The sequence below is a fragment of the Ictidomys tridecemlineatus genome, chromosome Y (assembly GCF_052094955.1).
Source record: "Ictidomys tridecemlineatus isolate mIctTri1 chromosome Y, mIctTri1.hap1, whole genome shotgun sequence".
Lineage (NCBI taxonomy): Eukaryota > Metazoa > Chordata > Mammalia > Rodentia > Sciuridae > Ictidomys > Ictidomys tridecemlineatus.
The window spans coordinates 8893120-8913856 of NC_135494.1; positions in this window are offsets into that span (position 1 = coordinate 8893120).

The following is a 20737-nucleotide window of genomic DNA, read 5'->3' on the forward strand; positions in this document are numbered from 1 at the left end:
GCCAGCCTTTTTAGTATAATTGCTTTCATCCATTGCTTTTCTTTATTTGAGAAAAACTGAACAAACACATTAAAATACATTAATGAGATACAATGTAAAGTTTGATGCATTTATACATTGCATAAGGTTTATATCATATTAAATTTATAACTTTGTTATGGTAAAAACTTTCAAAATTCTTTCTTCTTGCTTTTCAAAATGTACATTATTGTTATCTCTAGTCAGCATATTGTGCAATAGTACCCTGCAGCTTCTCATTTTTAACTGTAACTTTGTACCTTACTCATCAACCATATCCCATTTCTCTATCCTTACTTTTCCTAGCCTATGATAGTCATCATTCTATTCTCAACTTTTATGAGATCAGCTGTTTTCAAATTCTACATAAGTGAGGTCATGGGATACTAAACATGCCTGGCATATTTGATATAACATACTTATTTCTAGTTTTATTGATATTTTCCCTGATAAGAGTATTTTATTATTTTTATGACTGAATAGTACTCTATAGGGTTTATGTTCTACATTTTCTTTTTCCATCAAACTGTTGATTGGCAGTTCAGTTCTTTCTATCTCTTTACCATTATAAATAATGCTACCATAAACATGGGAGTTCAGAGATCATATAAACATACTGATATAATTTCCTTTGGTTATATACATAGTAGTGGTATTGGAGTATTAAATGGTAGTTATATTTCAAATTTTTTTAGAAAATTTTATACTGTTTTTTATATAATGGCTGTACTAATTTGCATTCCTACCAATAGTGGGAATACCATCATTGGCATTTGTTCTCTTTAGTCTTATTTTCTTCTCTTTAGTCTTTTTAGTGATAACCATTCTTTCTGGAATGAGATAACATCTTACTTTGGTTTTATTTTGTATTTCCCTGATTATTAGTTATGTTGAGTATTTTCATATGCCTATTGGACATTTGTATGAGAAGTGTCCATTTAAGTCTTTTGCCTACTTATTTATTTATCCTATTGGGTTCTTGCTACTCTGTACTCCCTAGAGTTGAAGGATTGGTGATAAAGGCAAATCTTTCTTCACAGTTTTCTTCAATGTATCTTTTCTTATTATTATTCTGAAACTAGGCAATGTGTTCTCTCATTTGGCTTCCACTATTTCTTGTGAAAATAGTCTCATGTGTGAGTTACTGTTGGTATGTCTCTTGAAATGATGTTGAAAGTTCAGATATTATTTAAACCTTGTATTTTGTCAGTTTTTCTCTGACTCTGTTTCAGTTGGAAAAAAACAAATGTTACATTGTTATTGTTAGGTGGGTATAAAAGTTTAGGTTTTTTAGTTAGCCTTCACTTCTACCTAGGAGGTGCAGAATATTTGTTACTTTTGGGGAATGTGCAGAACAGAATCCTGATGAAGACTTCATTGACACCCTCTTCATGGTAATAAAGACCTGCTTTGCTTTTAGTCCCTCACCTGCCCTTAACTTTCACCAGGTGGGTGACCTCATTATCAATGAATATTAGGTAATTTATTCCATTAGGTAGCAATTGGGTCCATTATGTATTCACTAACAATGCTCTAGGGGTGAGTAAAGAACCATGATACTTTATGACATTAGTGATATTAGTGGTAGAGTAGGACTGGAAAAAGAGAATATGTATGATTAAGTCCTGTCTTCAATTACATGTTTGTTGGGAAGTTCTTATTACAATAAATCTGTGATAAAAGTTCTGGCTTTCTTCTTAGCCATTTCTGATACCACTTCAATACTGGGAATGCTGTGTCTGGTTATAGCCTGGCATAGAGAATGTCTAGGTACTCCATTCAGACTTTCTTCCAGAGATGGGTATGAAGCCAGTGTTTTGCATGTATGTACATATGTGTGCGCATGTGCACACAAGTGTGTTTTGTTAGAGGAGAGTGGCTATTATCTAAGAATATTCTGTCTTTGTACGTTGCTTCTTGCTTTGGCCTTTGGCTAAAAGAATCAATTTATCAGTCTGTTTTCCCCCCACCCCCCAATTTTGGTGCCTCCTTTTTCTTCTTCTTTTTTTTTTTAAATTATTGTGTCTCTTTGGTTATACATGTATTTGATATATTATACATATATGGAGTATAACTTCCCATTTTTGTGGTTATACACAATATATAGTTTCACCTGTCATATATTCATACATGAAGATAGAAAAGTTATGTGCCATTCATTCTACTATCTTTTCCATTACCATTCTTTCTTCCTTCCCTTCATTTCCCTTTGTCTAATCCAGTTAACTTCTGTTATTCCCTTCCACCCCCTGCTTATTGTGAATCAGCATATGTATATCAGGGAGAAACATTCAGCTTTTCATTTTTTTTTGGAATTGTCTTATTTCATTTACCATTATAGTACCTAGTTCCATTCATTTACCAGCCAATTTTATTATTTTATTTTTCTTTAAGGTGGAGTAATATTTCATTGTGTATATATTCCACATTTGCTTTATCCAATTATCTATTGAAGGACACCTAAGTTTATTCCATAGGTTGGCTATTAAGAATTAAGCTTCTATAAACATTGATTTGGCCTTGTCACTATGGTATGCTGATTTTAAATTGTTTGGGTATATGACTAGGAGTGGGATAACCATGTCAAATGGTGATTCCATTCCAAGTTTTCTGAGCTTTCCAGAGTGATTGCAATCCCTCCAGCAATGTATGAGTGAACATTTTTCTCACAACCTTACCAACATTTATTATTACTTGTATTCTTGATAATTGCCATTCTGACTGAACTGAGATAAAATTTTAGTGTAGTTTTAATTTGCATTTCTGTAATTGCTAGACAGGTTAAATATTTTCTTTTATATATTTGTTGACCAGTAGTATTTCTTTTTCTGTGAAGTATCTGTTCATTTCCTTTTCCCGTTTATTGATTGAGTTATTTGTTTTTATGCTGTTCAGTTTTTTGAGTTATTAATAGCATTAACTCTTTATAGTATTAATCTGGAGATTAATGCTCTGAGGTGCAAGTGACAAAGATTTTTCTCCCATTCTGTAAGCTTTCTCTTCACTTTCTTGATTGTTTTCTTTGCTGTAAAAAGCTTTTTAGTTTAAATATTCATCCCATTAATTTTTTCTTGATTTTCCTTCTTGCCCTTTAGGGGAATGCAGTTTCCAAGCTGACATGATGGAGATTTGGGCCTATTGTTTCTTCTAGTAGGTGCAGGGTCTCTGGTCTAGTGCCAAGGACCTATCCATTTGTTCTTGGACTTACTTTCTTTGTACTCGATCTACACCTGTTTTTTTTTTTTTTTTCCAATTTGCCAACTTCTCTTGCCTGACATTTACATGGAAGAAATGGGGTCAGAGTCTTATCATTTTTCCACTTCTCATCAATCTTTTTCTAACTTCAATTTTTAAAGTTTTAGTGTGCTCCTTTTATGTGCATTGTTTACCATTATGTTGCATACTTACTGTAAGGAACAAGGAAAATTAAATATTTTTAGATACAGAAATCCTGTTACAGAATTTGAAAATTTATAATGATCTTTTTACTGAAGGATCTGTCCTCTATTTACCAATCATCCATTAATGGCTTCTTCTGATTGCACAGAATGGTTAAAGCCCTAGTTGAGGTTCAGATATTCTGTGTTCCTTTTATCTCCTTATCTCAGTAAGTGGCATTCTAATTTTTTCACTGATTATTATATTATACTTGAGTTCTGATGATTGAGACCTTTTAAATGTCCTCTCGTTTTTCATGGTACTGTTCTATCCATTAATATTATTAATCCATGTTCACTAATGAGTTGTGCTACCATTATTCTGACTAATTGAGCTTAGTTACAACTACAAATTAGTAATTTTATTATCAGTAAAAATTTTGTAATTGCTATTGTCCCTCCCATCAAGTCATTTTAAATTACTTTTTAAAAGAGGTATCCAATGAGACATTCACATAATCCAATCGTTTAATAGGAGTATTGATGTGATATAATGTATTAATGACATTTGATTCTGCCACTGAAATCTTGTTATTTATTAGACTTAGTTTGGGGCATCACTTTTTAATTCCCATAGATATAATCCTAACATCACATCCATAATCACTTCTTTCCAAGATCTTAAATTTCATAACTTTCACAGAATTCTAGAATTTTACTGAATTCCATTATTTGTGTTTTCTTTTCCTCTTGATCCACCATTTCCATAATTCTGTATATATTCTTAGCTCTTGCCTTTACTCTCATTCCTGGCATTGTTATTCTTTTGGGAGGATGGATAGTTAATTATAGTAAATATATGGAAGAAAGAAGTCTTTCTAAAAGTGATAAGTATCATGAACCATACCAAGAAAAGTACTCAAAGATATAATCACATCTTAATATAGTAATTGATATACAATTATAATACTTATTTCAAATTTGAACATCTTAGTTTTTTTTTCTGTATATCATGGAAAAACTCTAGAGAAAAAATACCAAGCTCATTGAGTTTTATGAGATCTAATATTTGCTTTACATTTACTTTATTTGAATAGAATGAAAGAAATCACTTTCACAGTGCCATAAAACAAACAAAATATTGCAATTCTGAAAATAAGATAAGCATTTATTCTATGCATTTGAAATATGTCAGTTAATTTGGGACAGGTTTTATATGAAAAAAATGATTTTCATATTTTTCATTATGTTTTAATCCTTCAATTATAAAACTTACAGTTAGTTTTCCCATTCATCTTCTATGATAAAAGATATTTTTCAATACATATTTCTCACTTTTCCTTAATTATTCTTTCAATTAAAAAATATATCTATAAGCACTTTTATTGAAAAGAACGTGTGATTCACAAAGCTCCTGTGATATGGTTAGTGTAAGTTTAGAAACAATGGCCTATCATTAACTCTTGAGTATTTCACTGAAAAAATATTCTCTTAGAATGTAACAGAAAATTTAAAAATTGTTTTTAAAAAATGCAAATTTTAATTTAAATATTTCTAAAAATATCTGTTATCATTTCATTTATGGATTTCCATAACATTTATAGTATAACTTTTAGAATTAAATCACTGTTTTAAAAAATCATCAATGAATATATCAATCTTTTTTTTTGATTTACTGTGTTAAAAAAAGTCACAATTCCTTTGATTTTAAGGAATTTATATCTAGTAAAGAAAATATGCAAAAATAAGTAATTTTATCTCAATTAGCATAATTCAAGTGATAAGCTAACATAAGCGTAAAAGTAAGATATGAAGAAATAGAGAAGGAGATGGAGCAAGATGTTCAAATACATCTGAGAAATGAAGTAAATAGAGAATTGAAATAGAGGATACATTTCCTGGTCAAATCATAGTAACTGTGAAATTTTGCTGAACTAAGAGTATAGAGATATTATGATGCCATGTTTTGGTGTGCAGAAAATATGTGTAATTAGAGTGAATTAGGCATGTCTCCACTCTACATACTGAGAGAAAAAGAGAATTAAAAAAAGACCTTGTAGATAAGTCTAAGAAATTTGGATTTATTTTTGAATATTAGTGGTTACCATATTTATGGGACAAAATAGACTGGTGAATTTTGAAAAGTACAAATTTCAAACATTCCCCAAATCATCTGAATCAGAGCTTTTTTGGAATATTGATGAATCCAAGTACTGGATTACAGGAACACCAGAATTTATTGGAATCATGAGTGAATTCAGGTGTCAAGGGTAATTGAAAGAAAAATATCCTCTGATATGTATTTTGTAAAATATACAATATTTTGAAGTGATTGGGAAGAATCTTGTTAGTAGCACTTTAGAGTGAATATGAGCACTGTTGTAGGTAAAGTGGTTGTCCTGCAGTGATATTCAATTCTAAACCCCAGGACCTATAAATATATTACTTAACATGACAAAAGGGACTTTGAAGATATATTTTTAGAGGATTCTTCATATTGGAAAAGTTTTTTCTAGATTAAGCAAGTGTGTCCAATGTCTTTATAAAGAGCTTAAAAGTGGCAGAGGTAGGGCTGATGTAATGGAAGAGTATATCAGATTGATGCAATAATAATAGAACTTAATTCATCTATTCAGACTTTGATGATGTAAGAAAAAAATCATGAGCTACACATGTGAAGGTATCTTTAATCTGGTAAAGTCAAAGGAACAAATTCTCCACTTACTCCTCTAGAAGGGAAGACAGACCTATCAACCCGTTAACTGCAACCCTATGAGGCTCCTTTCAGAATTTTTACCTCTTCAAAAGGAAGGTCAGATGCCTTTGTGTTGTTTTAAGTCACTGCATTTTTTGGAAATTTTTTAAAGAAACAATAGTAAACTAATATAAGCATCGACTTATCTATGAGATTATTCTGATTTAAATCATGGTTTAACTATTAGTCAATTGTGTGACTTGTTGACGCTGGATCTATATTTAGAACCTCCCAATTTTTTTTCTTTTTTTTTTTGCCATTGTGATGAAAAGGCCTGAGAAGAAAAATTTTAGAGCAGTAAAACTTTATTTTTTTAAATTTTTTTATTGTTGGTTGTTCAAAACATTACATAGTTCTTGATATATCATATTTCACAATTTTATTCAAGTGGGTTATGAACTAATGTGATTCTGCAAGCTGTATACTGTATGTTATAACTTTATACTGTATACTGTATACTGTATGTTATAACTGATGTAATTCTGCAAGCTGTATATGGGGTAAAATGGGAGTTCATAAAACTTTATTTGTTGCTAATGGTTTCAGAGGTCTCATTCCACAGACAACCCACTCCATTGCTCAAAACAAAAGATGAGAAAGTACATCATGGCAAAAGAGGAAAGCAGCTCAAGATATGAGGAAGCAGAGCAATCTCGGACTCACCAGGAACAAAAATATACGCAAAGATATGCCTCCAAGTACCCACATCCTCTAGCCACACCCTATCTGCTCACAGTTACCACCCAGTTAATTCATTCAAGTGTATCAACACTCTGATTAGGTTAAGGCTTTCATAACCCAATTATTTCATCTCTAGACTTTTTTACATCATCTCACACATGGGCTTTTGAGGGATACCACATACCTAAATACAAAACAAAAACAAAAGTAAAACACTACCTCATTATTTTTTAATAAGGATACTGACAAAATTTGGAGAATAATACATATTTTTAAAAATAATCAGTTTTAGTTATTATTATTAGCACAAAAAATCTTTTAGCAAAACTTAAGTGTGTGCTACTAGTTAAGTTCTTGCAATATGTGATGTAATTTTATCATAGTGTAAAAGTTAAAAAAGGAGGATTGCATGTACTTATAAATCATTCATTCAAAAACTGTGGTACACAGCAGTTAAGGAAAGATAATGCATCCTGAAAAAAATATTTATATATCTCCATTTTTCAATACTGGGCAATATTAACTGAATAAGTGCTTCATTCATTCACTAGATATTAATGAGCACTTGCTCTGTGAATGTGTAGGCATTTTTAAGTGCCAATGAATTAAAGAGACAAATTACTGCCCTCCTGGAGATCATTTTTGGGGACTAAGATACAAAAACCAATTAATGAGTATAACATGAAGCAATAATAAGTGCTACAAAAGAAAATACAGCACAGAAAGTAGTAAGAGATGATATGGGTAAAATTTTAAAAATAAAGGTAAGAAAATGTTTCTCTGAGATGATCTCATGATGATAATTGAAATTGGCCCTGGGAAGATAATTTCCTATAGGTCTAAGTTAGGTTGGATGAAATTTTTGTGCTCCCTAATCATTATAATAAAATACCAGATCTTTGAACCTTGCAATTTGACCATTGTGCTTCCCAGCAACTCTGGTATTTAAGTAATCACTGAGGTGGTTGAGGCAGAAATTCTTATGAGTACACAAACTCCATTGAAAATTATAAAGTTGGTCATTCATATAAGAATATTTACTTGGGGAGCAGACATGGAGATATAATGTCTTCCCCTTCCAGCAAACTTTTGTAGCTCTCTCATACACACACACACCCATGGTTAAAATACATCACCTCTAACTGAAGCCTGAATTGCTGGGTCAGATGTGCATGCATACCGAAAAAAACTTTCAACTCTAGCATTCACTGACCCCTCATATGCATTTTAATTTTTAGGTTCACAAACTATTATTAAAATCTCTTCTGTGCCATGATTTCTAAGAGAATAATAATAAAAAAGTCTGAAAAAAAGTCTACCAGGAAAATTTAAAAATACTTTCAGAAAAATAAAAGTGAAAACACTAGTTATGAACACTATGGTATGTAGAAAAAAAAACTATTAAGAAGGGAATTTATAGCTAAATCAAATATTTATTCAAAAGACAAAACCAGAGATCCACCCACCCCCGCCTGCATAGGAAGAAGCCTCACATTAGGACTGGATTGATTTTCCACCAGCAGATATGTACCAGAGCTAGCCTCCAGCATAGGACCACCCCTCCTGAGCAGCAGACTATTGCTGGAGGTCAGGCCAGACCTAGATCATCCTACACCTGCTCAGGACCCAGGTTAAGGGTAGGTTTGAGTTCACCCACTCCCCCAAATGGGAGCCTAAGTCTAAGCAACTTCCTTATTAGGACACTAAAATAATCGCCATTCGCTTCCCCACACCGTATTCTCTACCATTTTGACAAAATAAAGAGTCTAGAAGCAGTTGCAACTCAGAGCAGACATCCCAAAGAGTGTGAGGTCCATCCCTTTAGCCCCATCTCTATAAGACATTACTACTTTTGGGGGAACCTCAACTATTATCTAGAGTTACCTAAACTATTGCCACCACCTTTAGTTGCAATAGCATACATTGAGGGACACCAGCAGGGTCTGGAAGCCCAACAACAAGATGAGGTACAGACAATCTGCATGGGTACTACAGGAATGTTGGGTAGAAACTGTAGTATCTCAGATCCACACCACGAAAGGAAGACACATACACAACAAGGAAAAACAAGTGAGTAAAGTGCCCCAAACAAACAATGACACTATAATAATAGAAACCATGACAGTAAAGTTGACGAAATTTCAGAGAGGGAGTTCAGAATTTTCATTATTAAAATTATCTGTGAATTAAAGAATAACCTAAATGAGGAAATACCAGCAAAAATTTATCACTCCAACAAAGATATAAGAGAGGAAATACAGGTAGCAAAAGACTACTTCAAGAAAGAGATAGAGACTGAAAAATAATTAGTCAGGAATCCTTGAAATGAAAGAAACAATAAACCACCACCACCACCACCACCACCACCAACAACAACAACAACAACAAAAAATCAAAACTCAATATAAAACTGAATAGAAACCAACAGACTAGGTCACTTGAAAAAAAATAACAGATAATGAAGACAATGTTTACAATCTGGAAAATAAAGTTGATCACACAGTCATGATAGTAAACAGAACATCCAAGAATTATGGGACAACATCAAAAAAAAAAAAACTTAAGAGTTATTTGGGATAGAGGAAGGCACAGTTTCAAACCAAAGAAATGCAAAATCTTTTCAATGAGATAATATCAGAAAATTTCTCAAGCATGAAAAATGAATTGGAAAACTAAATACAAGAGGCTTACAGGACACCAAATGTACAAAATTAAAACAGACCTACACCGAGGCACATTATAATGAAATTGCATAGCATACAGAATAAGGATAGTATCTTAAAAGCAAAAGAAAGAGGAATCATATTACATATAGGGGGAGACAAATTTGTCTTTCAGCAGATTTTTCAATCCAGATCCTCAAAGCCAGAAGATCATGGAACAACATACACCAAGCTCTTAAAGAAAATGGATGCCAACCAAGAATCTTATATCAAACAAAATTAGGTATTAGATTTGATTAATAACAACCTTTTATGATAAACAAAAGTTATAAGAATTTACAACTAGAAAGCCTACATTACAGAACATACACAGCCAAATATTTCACAGAGAGAAAATAAAAAACAATGATGAAAATCAGCAGAGGGAGGTATTAAATTAAAGATAAATATAATCAGAGGAGAAACCAAGTCATGGTAAATACCAAAAATAACAAAAATGGCTGGGTATAAAAATCATTTCTTAATAATAACCCCTGAATGTTAATGGCCTAAACTCACCAATCAAAAGAAGATTGAATCAAAAACAAATAAAAGACACAACAATATGCTGCCTCAAAGAGACTCAGAGGGAAAGAAATCCAAAGACTAAAGGTGAAGGGTTGGAAAAAATCATACCACTGACATAGACTATGGAAGCAGGCAGGATTTCCATCCTCATATCAAACAAAATAGACATCAAGCTAAGGTCAATCAAAAGGGATAAAGAAAGGCACAGCATACTGCTCAAGGGAACCATACATCAACAATACTTAACAATTGTAAATATATTTGCCCCAAACAATCGAGTGTCTATGTTTATCAAACAAACTCTTTTCAAGCTCAAGAGTCAAATAAACCACAATACAATACTTCTGGGTGACTTTAACATACCATTTTTGACACTAGATAAATCTTCTGAACAAAAGCTAAACAAATAAATCATAGAACTCAATAGACAACTTAGACTTAACACACATATATGAAATATTTCATCCTTCAATGCAAGAATACACTTTCTTCTCAGTAGCACATGGATCCTTCTCTAAAATAGACCTTGTATTATGCCACAAAGTAACTCTTAGCAAGTATAAAAAAATATAGATACTGCATTCTATCAGATCAAAATGAAATGAAATTAGAAATCAATGATAAAATAAGGAATATGAGCTACTCCAACAATTGGAGACTAAATAATATGCTACTAAATTAACAATGGGTTGAAGAACACATCAAGAAGGAGATTAAAAGATTTTTACAGGTGAATAAAAAAACAGATATGAAATATTGAAATCTCCGGGACACAAATAAAGCAGATCTAAGAGGGAAGTTAATTGCATGGAGTTCATTCCTTTAAGATAAGAAAATTCCAACATATAAATAACTTAACATTACATCTCAAAGGCCTAGAAAAAAAGTACAAATCAACACCAAAAAACAGTAGAAGACAGGAAGTAATAATTAAAATCAGAGCTGAAATTAATAAAAATGAAACAAAAGAAACACTTTTAAAAAATAGACAAAACAAAAAGTTGGTTCTTTGAAAAAATAAATAAAATTGAAAGGCCCTTAGCCATGCTAACATAGAGAAGGAGAGAGAAAACTCAAATTACTAACATAAGTGATGAAAAAGGAAATACAGAATATAATTAAAATTTTTTTTGAAAACTTGTAGTCCAATATAATAGAAAACATTGAAGGCACTGACAAATTTTTAGAGTCATATAATTTGCCCTAATTGAATCAGGATGATATACATAATTTAAACAGATCAATTTCAAGCAACAAAATAGAAGATGCCATCAGAACTCTTTCAACAAAGAAAAGCCCAGGACCAGATGGATACACAGATGAGTTCTATAATACCTTTAAAGAAGAACTAATACCAATACTCTTCAATGTATTTCAAGAAATATAAAAAGAGGAAGTACTTCCAAACTTATTCTATGAGGCCAATATCACCCTGATTACAAAAACCAGGAAAATACATTAAAAAAAATTTTCAGACCAATATCTATAATGAACATAGATGCAAAAATTCTTAATAAAACTCTGACAAATTGAATATAAAAACATATCAAAAGCATTGTGTACCACAATCAAATGAAATTCATCCCAGAGATGCAAGGTTGGTTAAACATGTGGAAATCCATGCATATAATACATCACATCAATAGACATAAATATAAGAAGCATATGATCCTCTCAATAGATGCAAAAAAAGCATTTGACAAAATACAGCACCGCTTTGTATTCAAAACAGTAGAAAAATAAGGAAAAATAGAAACATATCTTAACGTCATAAAGGATATCATTCTAAATGGAGAAAAATTTAAAGCATTCCCTCTAAAAACTGGAAGAAGAAAGGTATTCCCTCTTTCACAACTTTTGTTTAACATAGTCCTACAAACACTGACCAGAGAAATTAAACAGATGAAAAAAGTTAAAAGGAAACACATAAGAAAACAAGAACTTAAATTGGCACTATTTGCTGATGATATGATTTTATACCTAGAAGACCCAAAAATTTCCACCAGAAAACTTCAAGAACTAGTAAATAAATTCAGCAATGAAACACGATATAAAATCAACACCTATAAATTAAAGGCATTTCTGTATATCAGTGACAACTCCTTAGAAAGGGAAACAAGAAAAACTACCACATTTATGATAGCCTCAAAAAAAAAAAAAAACAACCAACCAAACAAACAAACAACAACAACAACAACAAAAACCTTGGGAATCAAGTTAATGAAAGAGGTGAGAAATCTGTATAATAAAAATTACAGAACCCTAACAAAAGAAATCAAAGAAGACCTTAGAGATGGAAAGATCTATCTTGTGAGGTTAGAAATGATAGTGGAATGTGATGGACATTAATATTCAAAGTATATGTATAAAGACACAAATTTGTGTGAATATACTTTGTATACAACAGAGACATGAAAAATTGTGCTCTACATGTGTGATATAAACTGTAATGCATTCCACTGTCATATATAAGTAAAAGAAAATAATTAAAAGAGATAAAAGCCAGTTATTAACACTAAACTAACACCCACCCTAAAACATTAGAAAAATTAGACTAAACTATACCAAAGTTAGCCAAAGGAAGCAAGTAATGATGAACAGAATTTGGCAAAGGAAGGAATAAGAAAATTATAAAGGAAATCAGCAATATTGAAAGTTTTTTACAAAATTGACATATTTCAAAATTTTACCTATATTCACAAGAATAAAGAAGAGAACAGTCAAATTTTCTAACACTGGAAATAAAGAGAAGGCATCATTTCCTAAGTTTTCTTAATGATGATGTGCATGATTAGTGTGAGGAATAAATTTGATAAATGAAATGAATACATTTCTTTTTTTGTTAGTTATTTTTAGCTATACTTGAAAGTAGAATACATTTTTATATAATTGTACAACCATGGAATATATCTAATTCTAATTAGGAGAAATGGGTACATTTCTAAGAAAAAACATTAAAATATAGAAACTGAATCCAGAAAAAATGGAAAATATGGAGAGATGCAGAAATGTAAGATATTGAATTAGTAATAAAAATTTTGTAAAAAAAAATAATCCAAGCTAATAGTAATAAAAATGGCTTGGTATTGGCACCCAAATAGACATGTAAACCAATGGTACAGAATAGAAGACACAGAGGCAAACCCACATAAAAACAGTTATTCATAATAGACAAAGGCACCAAAAACATACATTGGAAAAAAGATAGCCTCTTCAACAAATGGTGCTGGGATAACTGGAAATCCATATTTAGCAAAAATGAAAATGAACTCCTATCTCTCACCATGAACAACAATCAACTCAAATTGGATCAAAGATTTAGGAATTAGACCAGAGACCCTGTGCCTAATAGAGAAAAAAGTAGGTCCAAATATTCATCATGTTGAATTAGGCCCCGACTTTCTTAACAAGACTCTTAAAAGTGCCAGAAATAAAATCAAGAATTAATAAATGGGATGAATTCAAACTAAAAAGCTTCTTCTCAGAAAAAGAAACAATCAGTGAGGTAAATAGAGAGCCTACATTTTGGGAGCAAATTTTTGTAACATGCAGGTCAGATACAAAATTAATCTCTAGGATATATAAAGAACTCAAAAATCTCAACACCAAAAAAATCCACAACAACCCAGTCAAGAAATGGGCTAAGGAGCTGAACAGACACTTCTCAAAAAAAGTTTTATATTTGATCAACAAATATACAAAAAAAAATGTTCAACATCTCTAGTAATTAAAAAATGCAAAGAAACTACTCTAAGATTTCATCTTATGCCAGTCAGAATGGCAGTTATCAAGAATACAAATAACAATAAATGTTGGTGAGTATGTGGGGGGAAAAGGCACACTCATTCATTCCTGCTGGGACTACAAATTGGTGCAACCACTCTGGAAAGCAGTATGAAGATTCCTTAGAAAAATTGGAATGGAACCACGATTTGACCCAGCTATCCCACTCCTTGGTCTATACGCAAAGGCATTAAAATCATCATACTATAGTAACACAGCCACAGCAATGTTTATAGAAGCTCAATTCACAATGGCTAAACTGTGGAAGCAACCTAGAAGCCCTTCAATAGACAAATTGATAAATAAAATGTGGTATATATACAAAATGGAATATTACTCACCATTTAAAGAGAATAAAATTATTGCATTTGCAGGTAAAAGGATGGAGCTGGAGAATATCATGCTCAGTGAAGGAAGCCAATCCCAAAAATTCAAGGGCCTAATGTTTTCTCTGATAAGTGAATGCTGATCTATAATGGAGGGATGCATGGAAAAAATGGAGGAACTTTGATGGGGCAAAGGGGAGGGAAAGAGTTGGGTATGGGGGCAGGAAATATGGTGGAATGAGATGGACATCATTACCCTAAGTACATGTATGACTGCACGTATGTTGTGATGTTACATCATGTATAACCATTGAAATGAAAAGTTGTTCTTCAATTGTGTACAATGAATAAAAATGCATTCTGCTTTCATATATAACTAATTAAAATTTAAAAATCAACTAAAGTGATCTTACTGTTGCATCTTATCCTACATACTCAATATTTATAGCTACGTACTCAATATTTTTAGAATAATTACTATTAACTTCCAAAAACTAGAACATGAAGAAATATTCCTAATTTATTCTTTGAGGCAATTATTAATCTGATACTAAAAACAAATAAAGATACTATGAGAAAATTATAAATCAACTTAAGAATGTAGATGTAAATATTAATAGTAATCCAAAGCTAGCAACAAGCACAAAAATACACACCATGAACAAGGAGAATTTAACCTAGCAATGCAAACTTTGTCTAGTATCTATAAATCAATCAATATGAACATAACAGTAAAAGTAAAGAACAAAAATCACATAATGATGTCTGTATATGGATAAAACTATTTGGAAGATACCACCATCCATTCATGACAAAATTAATCAACATTTGTGGAATATAAAATAATGAAAAACACCAACTATGGAAAACTTAGAGTAAACATCACATCTAATTGGAATCATATGAAAACATTCTCTAAATTCATTTGAAGACAAGGATATCTACTCTTGCAACGTTTATTCAACATCACTGTAGGTTCCAATCAATTTACTTAAGAGAAATAACATGACATTTCAACACCGGATCCTTGTGCATGCTGAAGTCTGAGGAGCACCCATCAAGAAGAATCGTGGTCAGGTGGAATCCCGCCAGCCAAGCCCACACTGACCCCCGGGCTGAGTACGGGAGTTTAGACGGGGAAGGAAGCGGTAAAGTCCCATCCCCCACAGCGGACACTCCACCAAGGCAATCAGCAGTCAGCATCTTGAACAGCTGAAATATCCACCGCCATTCTCCGACAGATCTCAACAACAAAACAGGTGTGTGGCACTCAGCCCATCCCCCATACATCGGGAACTCACATAAAATCTCTCCTGGGCTTGCCAGGGGAGGGAGAATCAGAGTGAGCCTGCATAAAGACTAGGGGGGAACTAGAGGCACCTGACCTGCAACCCCCCCTCCCCATCTGCAGCCAAAATGAAACCTGTCTAGCTAGCTCTGGGGAGGGGCAAGCAGGAATAATCCAAAGTACAGAGTGCCAGGGATCCCAATTGCCAACTGTGGGACCCCAGAGATCCAGGCCCACTGATTCGTGCGGCCTGCCCTGCGGCTAAAGAAGGCGTGGCGCCCCAGGGAAGCCATTAATTAGCAAGCAGGGAGAGGCTCGGCTGCGATCAGGTGGAATTCCACCAGCCAAGCCCACACTGACCCCCGGGCTGAGTATGGGAGTTTAGACGGGGAAGGAAGCGGTACAGTCCCATCCCCCACAGCGGACACTCCACCAAGGCAATCAGCAGTCAGCATCCTGAACAGCTGAAATATCCACCGCCATTCTCCGACAGATCTCAACAACAAAACAGGTGTGTGGCACTCAGCCCATCCCCCATACATCGGGAACTCGCATAAAATCTCTCCTAGGCTTGCTGGGGGAGGGAGAATCAGAGTGAGCCTGCATAAAGACTAGGGGGGAACTAGAGGCACCTGACCTGCAACCCCCCCTACCCATCTGCAGCCAAAAGGAAACCTGTCTAGCTAGAGCTGGGGGAGGGGCAAGCAGGAAAAATCCAAAGGACAGAGTGCCTGGGATCCCAATTGCCAACTGTGGGACCCCGGAGATCCAGGCCGACTGATTCGTGCGGCCTGCCCTGCGGCTACAGAAGGCTAGCAGGAGAAACCAGGAGGCTAGAGGCAAGGCCCTCGAGACTGGGCAGCTGGAAATTGCAGGCCCGCCGGCGACAGTTCACCCACTGCCCGCATAGCTGGGCGGTAGGAGAACACCCGGCCGCAGGTAACCGATCACCCGCCCGCGGCCTGTGATACTGGGCGGCTGGAGACCGCCTGCCTGCCTCCACTGGGAGCTGAAATCAAACAGAGACAGTCCAGTCACACCACCTCATCAGGACACCCCGGCAAGAAACTGGGGCCGGTCATAGCAAAGTAGTGTCGTCACTGGAGCTCGGACGTCGTATCTTCCTTCACAGTGGAATCCATGTCAGCAGGCATAGTTTAACAACACTAAGGAGAGGCATCAGAGTAATACAGAACCAAAACAAATCTATAGAAGAGAGCAGAAACACAACAATCAAATAGAGATGGAAAGCAACGGGGACAACATGAGAAAACAAGGGGAAAAAGGAGTACAAACAATGCAAGACAACTTAATTCTACAAGAGGACATAGAAACATCAGAAGCAGGGATAGGGAAAGAACTCAAGGCATACCTAACTCAAATGGAAAGAAATATTAGAGAAGACATGAGACAGCAAGTCCAAGCAATAAAAATATATTTTGAAAATGAATTAAACAAACAAATTCAAATGGCAAAGAACGAGCTCTACCAGGAGATAGAGATCTTAAAAAAGAATCAAACTATAATCCTAGAATTGCAGGAAACTATAAACCAAATTAAAAACTCAAACGAGAATATTACAAATAGACTTGATCAAGTAGAAGTCAGAACATCAGATAATGAAGACAAGGTTTTTCAACTTGAAAAGAGTATAGTCAACACAGAAAAGATGCTTAAATCCCATGAGCAATCTATTCAAGAGATATGGGATGTCATTAAAAAACCAAATTTGAGAGTCATCGGGATAGAAGAAGGCACAGAGATTGAAACCAAAGTAATGGACAGCATATTAAATGAAATAATTGTAGAAAACTTCCTAGAGATGGAAGATGGAATGGATTGCCAAATCCTGGAAGCCTACAGGACACCAAACATTCAAAACTATAATAGACCAACTCCAAGACACATAATTATGAAGATAGCCAACATACAGGACAATGAGAGAATATTAAAAGCTACCAGAGAAAAGAGACAGATTACATTCAGGGGTAAACCAATTAGATTAACGACTGATTTCTCAGCACAGACTTTGAAAGCGAGAAGATCCTGGAACAATGTATTTCAAACGCTGAAAAATAATGGATTTCAATCAAGAATACTATATCCAGCAAAATTGAGCTTCAGATTTGACAATGAAATTAAAATCTTTCACGATAAACAAAAGCTAAAAGAATTTGCAGCAAGAAAACCAGCACTACAAAGCATTCTGAGCAATATACTACAAGAAGAGGAATTGAAAAATAGTGCCCAAAACTAACAACAAGAGGTATCTCAGTAAAGGAGGAGGAAAATAACCAAAAAAGTAAAACTAGCCAAACTAAAATAAATAAATAAAGAAGCATGACTGGAAATACAAATCATATCTCAATTGTAACTTTAAATGTTAATGGCCTAAACTCACCAATCAAGAGACATAGGCTAGCAACCTGGATCAAAAAAACAAATCCAACAATATGCTGCCTTCAGGAGACTCATATGATAGGAAAAGATATACACAGGCTGAAGGTAAAAGGTTGGGAAAAATCATACCACTCACATGGCCCTCGGAAACAAGCAGAAGTGGCCATACTCATATCAAATAAAATCAACTTCAAACCTAAGTTAATTAAGAAGGATAAAGAAGGACACTATATACTGTTAGAAGGGACCATCCACCAACAAGACATAACAATTATCAATTTGTATGCACCAAACAATGGAGCTGCAATCTACATAAAACAAACGCTCCTCAAGTTCAAGAGTCAAATAGACCATAACACAATAATTACGGGTGACTTCAACACACCGCTCTCGCCATTAGACAGATCCTCTAGACAAAAACTGAATAAAGAAACTATAGAACTCAACAGCACAATCAATAACCTAGACCTAACTGACATATATAGAATATACCAACCATCATCAAGTGGATACACGTTCTTCTCAGCAGCACATGGATCCTACTCAAAAATAGACAATATAATATGCCATAAGGCAAATCTTTAGTAAATATAAAAGTGTGGAGATAATACCATGCACCATATCTGACCTTAATGGAATGAAATTGGAAATCAATGATAAAAAAAGGAAGGAAAAATCCTACACCACATGGAAAATGAACAATATGTTATTGAATGATCAATGGGTTACAGAAAACATAAAGGAAGAGATAAAAAAATTCTTAGAGTCAAATGATAATACAGACACAACATAACGGAATCTATGGGACACAATGAAAGCAGTTTTAAGAGGGAAATTCATATCCTGGAGTTCTTTCATCAAAAAGAGAAAAAACCAACAAATAAATGAACTCACACTACACCTCAAAAACCTAGAAAAGGAAGAACAAAACAACAGCAATTGTAGTAGAAGACAAGAAATAATTAAAATTAGAGCAGAAATAAACGAAATTGAAACAAAAAAAAAACCATTGAAAAAATTGATAAAACTAAAAGTTGGTTCTTTGAAAAAATAAATAAGATAGACAAGCCCTTAGCTATGCTAACAAAAAGAAGAAGAGAGAGAACTCAAATTACTGATATACGGGATGAAAAAGGCAATATCACAACAGACACTACAGAAATACAGAAGATAATTAGAAAGTATTTTGAAACCCTATATTCTAATAAAATAGAAGATAGCGAAGATATCGATAAATTTCTTAAGGCATATGATTTGCCCAGATTGAGACAGGAAGACACACACAATTTAAACAGACCAATAACAAAGGAAGAAATAGAAGAAGCCATCAAAAGACTACCAACCAAGAAAAGCCCTGGACCTGATGGGTATACAGCGGAGTTCTACAAAACCTTCAAAGAAGAACTAATACCAATACTTTTCAAACTATTTCAAGAAATAGAAAAAGAAGGAGCTCTTCCAAATTCATTTTATGACGCCAACATCACCCTGATCCCAAAACCAGACAAAGACACTTCAAAGAAAGAAAACTACAGACCAATATCTCTAATGAACTTGGATGCAAAAATTCTCAATAAAAATCTGGCGAATCGAATACAAAAACATATCAGAAAAATTGTGCACCATGATCAAGTAGGATTCATCCCTGGGATGCAAGGCTGGTTCAATATACGGAAATCAATACATGCTATTCACCACATCAATAGGCTTAAAGACAAGAACCATATGATCATCTCGATAGATGCAGAAAAAGCATTTGACAAAATACAACATCCCTTTATGTTCAAAACATTAGAAAAACTAGGGATATCAGGAACTTACCTCAACATTGTAAAAGCTATATATGCTAAACCTCAGGCTAGCATCATCCTAAACGGAGAAAAACTGAAGGCATTCCCTCTAAAATCTGGAACAAGACAGGGATGTCCTCTATCACCACTTCTATTCAATTTAGTTCTCGAATTACTAGCCAGAGCAATTATACAGACAAAATAAATTAAAGGCATAAAAATAGGAAAAGAAGAAATTAAATTATCGCTATTTGCAGATGACATGATAATCTACTTAACAGACCCAAAAGGATCCACAAAGAAGCTGCTAGAGTTAATAAATGAATTCAGCAAAGTGGCAGAATATAAAATCAGCATGCACAAATCAAAGGCATTTCTGTATATCAGCAACAAAACCTCTGAAATGGAAATAAGGAAAACCACTCCATTCACAATATCCTCAAAGAAAATAAGATACTTGGGAATCAACCTAACAAAAGAGGTGAAAGATTTATACAATGAAAACTACAGAACCCTAAAGAGAGAGATAGAAGAAGATCTCAGAAGATGGAAAAATGTACCCTGTTCATGGATAGGCAGAACTAACATCATCAAAATGGCAATATTACCCAAAGTTCTCTACAGGTTTAATGCGATGCCAATCAGAATCCCAAAGACATTTCTTGTAGAAATAGATAAAGCAATCATGAAATTCATATGGAAAAACAAAAGACCCAGAATAGCAAAAGCAATTCTAAGCAGGAAGTGTGAATCTGGAGGTATAGCGATACCAGAGCTCAAACTGTACTACAAAGCAATAGTAACAAAAACAGCATGGTACTGGTACCAAAACAAGCAGGTGGACCAATGGTACAGAATAGAGGACACAGAGACTAATCCACAAAGTTACAACTATCTTATATTTGATAAAGGGGCTAAAAACATGCAATGGAGGAAGGATAGCATCTTCAACAAATGGTGTTGGGAAAATTGGAAATCCATATTCAACAAAATGAAATTGAATCCCTTTCTCTTGCCAGCCACAAAAGTTAACTCAAAATGGATCAAGGAGCTAGATATAAAAACAGAGACACTGCGTCTGATAGAAGG